We start from the raw sequence: 8,132 nt of genomic DNA, 5'->3' as shown, positions 1-8,132 counted from the left end.
CCGCCATAATCCCATCAATTTAACCTCAAACGCTAAACGATGGCCTCTTGGGTTGATAATGCCGACGTTTATGAATCTCGAGTCCGAATCGGAACCCGACAATCGTACTTGTGCGGTAATTCATTGCTTAATGATGTCGATTTTGATTCTGGTTCTTTTGGTGTCTTGTTGCCGAGTCTCTTAATTTAAAACTATCTGTGATAACATTACAGCTTTTAAAAGCTCTTGAAAAATCAAGAAAACCTGGGCCTCTTGGGTTGATAATGCCGACGTTTATGAATCTAGAGTCCAAATCGGAACCCGACAATCTTACTTGTGCGGTAATTCATTGCTGAATGATGTCGATTTTGATTTTGGTTCTTTTGGTGTCTTGTTGCCGAGTCTCTAAATTTAAAACTATCTGTGACAACATTACAGCTATTACAAGCTCGTGAAAAATCAAGAAAACCTGGGAAAGACTGAGAATTTTCCCACCCTTCTGAGTTGGGGAATCTAAAGGTGCCGAGCATTGAATCTTTTCTTCCAGCTAAAACTTCGCAACTTATAAATTTTAAGAGACGTAACGCTCCAAATTCTTAGTGAAAATTTTTTTAGGAGAAATCTTGTCACATAATTAACATTGAAAATTCAGAGAAAAATCAGGGTTTATGTTCAAAATCCCTATAAAAAGTCCGGGGGTTTTGAAATCCAAGAATTTTGTTTTAAGAACTTGAACTTGTTCACTGAAACATAACGTTGTGAAAATACATTAATGAATGAACAGATTAACGAATGGCCATTATCGGATATCAGATTATTGGGCTCGCAATAAAATAACATTAAAAAATATGAAGTAGTCGAAAGGAAAAATGCAAGTGCGTACATAAAATATGAATACACGCCTGCAGAATGCATAATACAAAAAAGGAATAAAATATGAACTCCCTCTAGAATCTTTAATTATACACCTTAAACATTGAAGAGCTTTCACAATTAGTGTACTCTTGCTACGTAAAATCAATTATTCGCCATTTTTGCAACGCAGCAAAAGTATATCTGAATGAAATTAATAACCGTCGCACATCAACAGTGCCATTTTATCGCCTTGTCAACTCCGCCGAAACCTTGTTGAAACAATCAAAGCGACGATTAAAAGGGCACGCCTCCAGGTGTGAAACATTCCATCCACGCCGAGCCCATCAAAAACTACACAACCGATAGTGCTGGAGCTTAATTCGCTTCGTCCTCCGCAGCCGGTTGTGTCGATTGATTCCAAATATTCTTTTCACACCTGTGTAACATGGAGTTGACTTTGCACATATAGAGTGTGAAATTCAAATTTGACTATTTTGGTCATGCTCTGAAATCAATCTAAAAATGTAAGAGTGTTTCGGCGAACCTTTCATTACTTCCAAGAGAGAACATACAACGCAGCGTTTTATTTTGACTACATTTTGTAATTAGGAACTACAATTTTTAGCTCATCGATAGAAACACCTACCTGCATAGGGAAACTTATGGCACGTATGCTATTTCCAACATGAGCCAGAAATTGTAGTTCCCAATTGCGAAACGCAGCCCATTTTCTCTTCTTTTAAAACTGGACTACATTTTGCGATTCGGAAGTGCAATCTCTGGCTCAGTTTAAAAAACAATCAGAAACAGTAAATGGTGTGGACCCAGCACCATTTCTCCACCTTGTTTAAAAACGACGTAGGTACCATTAATTTCCCTTTTAACTTAAAAGTTTTCACGAATGAGCCAGGAATTGTAGTCCCTAATTTCAAGATGAGGTCCAGTTCATTATCCCTTTTACTCGATTGAATAAATTTTCCATTAGCCTTATTTTTTTTCCATATGCTCATACTGTACAATAATATTGAATTATCTGTTTTGTTTCAGGTAAGGGATCAGTTTGATGTACCGTTTCTCACATGCTGAAGCATCTACAAATACGGTAACCTAATGTCCAATTCGGAGAGGCACTTGCTCCTTTCTGCTTACATATATATATTCGAAAGTGTTGACTGATAGGGAAAGTTTGTCATATTAGGTGCATGCCAGGGGGTTTGCCATTACAGGCACTAATGCAATGGAAAGCTTGCATCTCAAACTACGAATTTCGGGGATTCATAGATTTGAAACAATATTCCTCAGTAATAACTCCAGGAAACGCAGCAGGAACTGCAGGGAACTGTGGGTAATTATCAGTTAGCGGTTCTGTTCTGAATCGATTCGCACGCCTGATGCTGCTCTTGAATTTTCGCTTCGTCATCGCCGACCCGACTCCCAGCAAATAAAAAAAACAAGAGGCAAATCTCGAGGTGTTGTAATCCCCCCATTTCAGGGTTGCCATGTATTCAATTTCATAATTTAGGTCCTGTGAGGATTTGACGAGAAGAAGTGGTTCCGTATGCACAGATACTAAGGCTCGTATTCACAGTTGTTCCTTAATCAGTAAGGCCTTTTTAAGCCATGAGAATGGCATTGGTTGAGGAAGCCTTAAGATGTAGGAACGACCATGAATTCGACTCTAAGTATCATTTGGGACAACGTGCCATTATGACCACTCTAAATGTAAAAATATTCCCTCTAGAGATCAACACAGAGGAATGTTGATACTTTGTGTTGGTGGTAGCAAAATAAGGCAGGAAGCTTGTGACTGTACAAAATTAATCTCTGCAATAATTCACGTAGCCAGAAGAAGAATACGTTTTTAAAATCCATCACATCTCCGTTTAAACCATCAAGTACGCGTAATACAACTTTTTTTAAGTCCCTCTCTAAGATTGGTTCACCGTTAAATTTCGAAGCGTAAAAGTCTGTGCCGGAGTTTATACAGCGCCGAAAACTCCCGAGTGATATGAATGTTACGTGAAATTAAACATAAAATGCGTATAATACTTCGCAAAAAGAGTAGAGTGATAGTGTAAGTCATTTCGCAAGGAGAATAGATTCGGTTTTGCATTCATATCACTCGGGGGTTGTGGGTGTTATATAGACTCTGGCATAGAATTCCACTTCTTAAATTTCAACAATGTTTTATTACGGTTATATGAATTTCCCTCGAATCTTCTTGGCAAATCTATCTCAATTTCATTCCAATAATTCGAATGAATAGTTTTTAAATGAATGGAAGAAATTTCTATATAAAAGAAATTCCAATTGATATAAGAGGAATTAGTTTCCAGGAAATTTTCCTTGGAACCCTCTTTTGACTCAGATGGAAATTGTTTTACAATAAGAGTTCACAAGAAAATGAGGGGCTTGGAGGACAATTTTTACAACAATATATTTTAAGATTAGTTTTAGTTGAAATCATGAATAAGTCAATTTTTTTAAAAACTGAATTTAACCTTCTCGTGTTCAGATTCTCTAAAATAATTTATCGTGAAATAATTCGATGAACAATGCAAAGTTTGGCAACTCAGGCGGATTTTGATAAGGTGGAAAAGAGTGCGGAAAGAGAAGGGAGTTGATTGTACGGTAATTTGCAGAACTTGGGGCCCTGGAACGGTAATATTCGTCGCTGAAACGGACGAATGGCCCCGCGTTTCCATCGAGCTCTAACGACCAGATCTGCGATCCGCGCCCCCGTCACCCTTCTTCCATTCTCTACAGTTATGTCACTTAAATACTTTGATCCGTGTCTCCTATCCTCTCAACCGAAACTTTTTCTAAATCTCCCGAGATTTCAATCGTGGCAGCGTCGTAGCGCTGTGAAATATTTACGTTTTATGCTAGTCAGTTAAATAGCTTATTGCGGGAAATGCCCAACTTTGGAAAACACAATGCGAAAAAACTAGAAAAACTTGGATTTAGCCGAATTCGATGAATAGGAACTGTTTTTTGTTCATGTTATTCAGTGCCCGAAAAAAACCCTCTAGTCGAAAATATGAAACTTTTCGATACTTTAATTAGACCAAATTTTGCAATTAGGCACTACAATTTCTGACTCAGCAGCGAAAACCCGTATGTGCCTAGAGAAACTAATGATACGTATGTTGTTTTCAAACTGATCCAGGAATTGAAGTTTCCAATCGAAAAATGTTGTCCAATTGAGAGTATTGCGTGAACAGTTTTGAACATAGGCATTGGGCAATTTTCAAAACCAACAAGAATTCGTGACTACTTTTGCAATGTGGAATTACAAAAATAAAAAAAAAAATAAAGATGTGTATGACCCCTAAAACAAGTTTTCTGTATTAAAACGAAGCTTTCGTTTTATCCAAGTCGGGCAGTTTTTGAAGCAAGATATTCATCCTTCAGATCTACTGTCTTTATAGTCCTTCGCGTAGGGTTGGACTATTTACTCCTTAACAACTTCAGAGCAGCTAAATAGCCTTAAAACGAGGAGTTGGGGAATTTCACCCTAAATTTATGACCTCCACGATCATCGTTCAGGTGTCAGCGATACGTTTGAAGTCGAGACCCTAGCGCTTTCGCGAAGTGTTTTACACCGAAGGGGGGCCTTGCGAATCGCTTCAAAGAAGGTAAGGATAATTACGGGCAATATGTTATCATTTCCTGCCGGGGTTCTCGTCCAAATAGCCGGCGAAATCACGTTTGGCAAGCGCTCGCTCCGTCCAAGCCCCGAAGACAGTTTTATTTTCGTAGCGCGCTTTTCAAAGTCACCATGCGATGACCTCAAGCAGAATGCCCGTTGTCAAGATCACACCCGATCCCCTTGCCTCCCCTCCACACCCCCTCTCCTTATGGTAGTGGCCATTCAGAGCTCGGTCAGTGCGAAGTTGTAAACAGGGTTCCATTCATCCGCGCAGTATTCGCTGAAATTCACACGCCTTGTAGGTAGTGATTGCCGTGCCACGATTGCGATTTCACACCTTCATTTGGACCGAGTCTATCATAAAGGAATCAACCCACATAAATTTAAAACTGAGAAAATGAGGTTTAAAGTTTTACTTCTCCATAAGACTCAATGTAGAAAATAAACTTTAACCCTTTTTTTTCATAGACTTATTTCTTTTTTCGACTTTGGGTTTTTGGCAGAAGAAAACATACGACTAGTGGAACTCAAAAACGTGCTTAACTCAAGTTTTTCAAAAATGTGGGTCGGTCGCTTCCTGATAAAGTCGGTCCATTTATGACTGAAGATATAGGCAGGGTTCCCAGCGGTTTAGGGGACCTGTAAAATTGGGCATCATGATGATGTTAAGTTGTGTCATAAAATGTTAGTTGAACCAAAATCCGGTTTCTGTGTCCGAAACCTTCGGCTACACAGTTAAAAATTTCCGTGCTAAGTGCTACTCTGTGTTGCTTTTTCGTGTGTCAGATCAACACAAAGGGCTTGGTTGCTCAGCTCACTCTTGTGTCAAATCGACCCTACTCTGAGACATCGGGACATGAAGAAAGTGTCTTGCGGAACTTATGTACTCTTAATTTCCTTCCCGTACACAGAGGTTGAGACTTGCGAATGGCTTCCGCATTAGACTGCCTCGATGCGACCCAGGTTTAAGCCTGGCGGCTGGCGTCACCTTTTTAACGAGGTCGCAGATTTACAACACAAAAATCTGGCCTCCACAACCCAAATATTTGATCGATTTGACACAGAGAAAGCTGAGACCAAAAAATTCTAACAAAAACTTGTTAGTTACTTTGTGTTTCACCTCCTATATTAACACAAAATTTTGGTCACTTTTTCTTATCGTGTACCTGAACCAAAAAACTTTAGTGTTCAATATGAACCAAAATTCTTTTCTCCGTGTACCTCTGGGTTTACGCTGGAGTTACTTCGTGTTTCACCTCCCATATTAACACAAAATTTTGGTTACTTTTTCTTACTGTGTACCTGCACCAAAAAACTTTAGTGCTCAATATGAACCAAACTTCTTTTCTCCGTATACCTCTGGGTTTACGCTGGAGTTGCTTCGTTTGATCATCCAGCCAGGAATTTCAAAGCACAAAGGTGTTCTTTCTCGTCACTCAATTCGAAATAGCTGTAGCTGGATCCAACCCGAACACCTCTTCTCGATTCGTCCTCCACTCATCTCACCTGGACCCATTCATACCCGCGCATGAAGCGCTCGGCGCGCTCGCTGGCTCGTCAAAGCCGTCCAACTCTGAAAGAGAGCTCTTGAAAGCGCCTCGTTATCCCATTACGAGCCTGTTAGCGCGTTGTGTAACAGACATCGAATCCAAACACTGCGGTCGGTTCTTTAGCGCTGGGCGGGCCCCACCCGGGACCAATTTACGCAGAGGACTCCCCCGAGATTAGTCGGATTGAGCCGGGGGGAAACGATTAAAAAGTAGTTCATCTCCGGGAAGAATCGAAAGGGGCGGAGTCCCCCCGCTGTGTGTCTGTAGGTCAGGGTGAGCCGCTTTATCTCCGAATCCGTCGCTCGATCGATCCATCGGTGAGATATCGATTGGGGCTGCCCCCGCTATCTGATCGGACTGAGCCCATTGCAAAATGCGGAGTTAATCCCCGCGATTTGTAGCCTCGAATGAAAACGACGGATGTGTGCCGTAATAACGGTGATTTTATGTCGTTTTTGTAATGGATTGTTGGATTTCGGGTGTGGCTGCAGTTCGGTAGCGTGCAAGGTGTGCGTGATGCATTGACCTGCTCACGTGATCGTACGTTACTTATGTCAAGTGATCTGTGTCAGTTTGGAGAGGTTAGACCTCAGTGTGGGTGGTGGGTGGTGTCGGTGGGTGTACCCGGTTTTTTTTTTTTTTTTTTTTTTTTTTTTTTTTTTTATGAAGGGACTCCGCGGCAATGGGGCATGCCATGATGGACTGGAAGACTGGAAGTATGTTAGGTCCTTTTTCTTTTTTGCCGGTGTGAATGAAATTTTTCTTCGGATTTTCTATTTTTACACGTTCTTGTCACTTGTTGCATTGTGAGGATCAATGTACACGGAGAAAAAAACCCTGTGCGAGAGGGACCCGAAGCTTAGGTCATGTGGATCTCTGAAGTTTTCAGATTGAGCATCTGAACACTTTAGGTCTAGCTGTCAAGGTTCAGATCACACATCTGAAACTTCAGAACTTCATCTGAAGTACATCGGTTTTCACATCCGAAAATCTTCGGTTCTCATATCCGAAAAACTTCGGTTCTCACATCCTAAGTTCTTCAGATGCAAGAACTGAAGTTTCAGATGTGTGATCCGAACCTCGACAGCTAGACATAAAGTGTTTAGATGCGCAAACTGAAAACTTCAGAGATCCATACGACCTAAACTTCGGGTCCCACGCACGAGGTTTTTTTCTCCGTGTACAACCATGAATTGTATGCGAGAATACCTAGAAAAGCGGAAAATTGGGAACATGTAAGTTCATCTTTCTACGAATTGGACTTCATTTTGCAATTAGGAACTACAATTTCTGGCTCATTTTAGAAACACCATATATGTCATTAGTTTCCCTGTGTTTTTATTCGTGAGCCACAAATTGTAGTTCCTTATTTCAAAATGCAGTCCAGTTGGTCTGTTGACAGAGTCGAGAGATTATCAGTAGCTTGGAAGAAAATTTGTTTTCAGAATTTTAGGAAAGTCTAGTAAAAACCAAGAAATTTTTTTTAAAAAAAAAAACATAACTATTTTTTTTGAAAGATAAAATAACTGCCTTCTCGATGATACGGTTCTCATATCTCTTTCATACATGAAAATTCACGGAATACATTGGAGACAGTTTGCCGAGCGTAATTACTGGAAGTTATAGCTGCGTTCTTGATTAATCCCAGACCTGCACGAAGGACTACGTAACGATCATCGATGATGAGTCGTAGATCACGAACGAGCATGTCGTTTGAAGTCATGTTTTTTTTTACATTTTTCGCTCAGTAAATGAGAGCATTATCATTTACGGGGGATCACAAATCCCCAGGTGGCAAGAGCTTTGCAATGAGCTGCGCTCAGAAATCACGGAGTTCGTTGCGGGAACACGCCGAATGACGTCACCAACGGCGAATCCCGACCACAACTCAGCGGCGATGAACGTCGGCGAAATAAGAGACGGGTCGCACCGTCCATCATAGGGAGATCCATCGCTCACCGCTTCCCGGAGTTTGCACCTCGCTGCGGCGTTCGGAAGATGAGCCAAGTGCGGAACTAGCCGACTGACCGACCGGACGACCACCGCCGCTTGTTTTTCACTCTCGGACCCACTTTCTAACAGGCGCCAGAGGCATG

This window comes from Bemisia tabaci, chromosome 5, assembly GCF_918797505.1.
Source record: "Bemisia tabaci chromosome 5, PGI_BMITA_v3".
Classification (NCBI taxonomy): Eukaryota; Metazoa; Arthropoda; class Insecta; order Hemiptera; family Aleyrodidae; genus Bemisia; species Bemisia tabaci.
The sequence above is the reverse complement of the archived record's forward strand: the minus strand, read 5'-3'. Positions refer to the sequence as shown.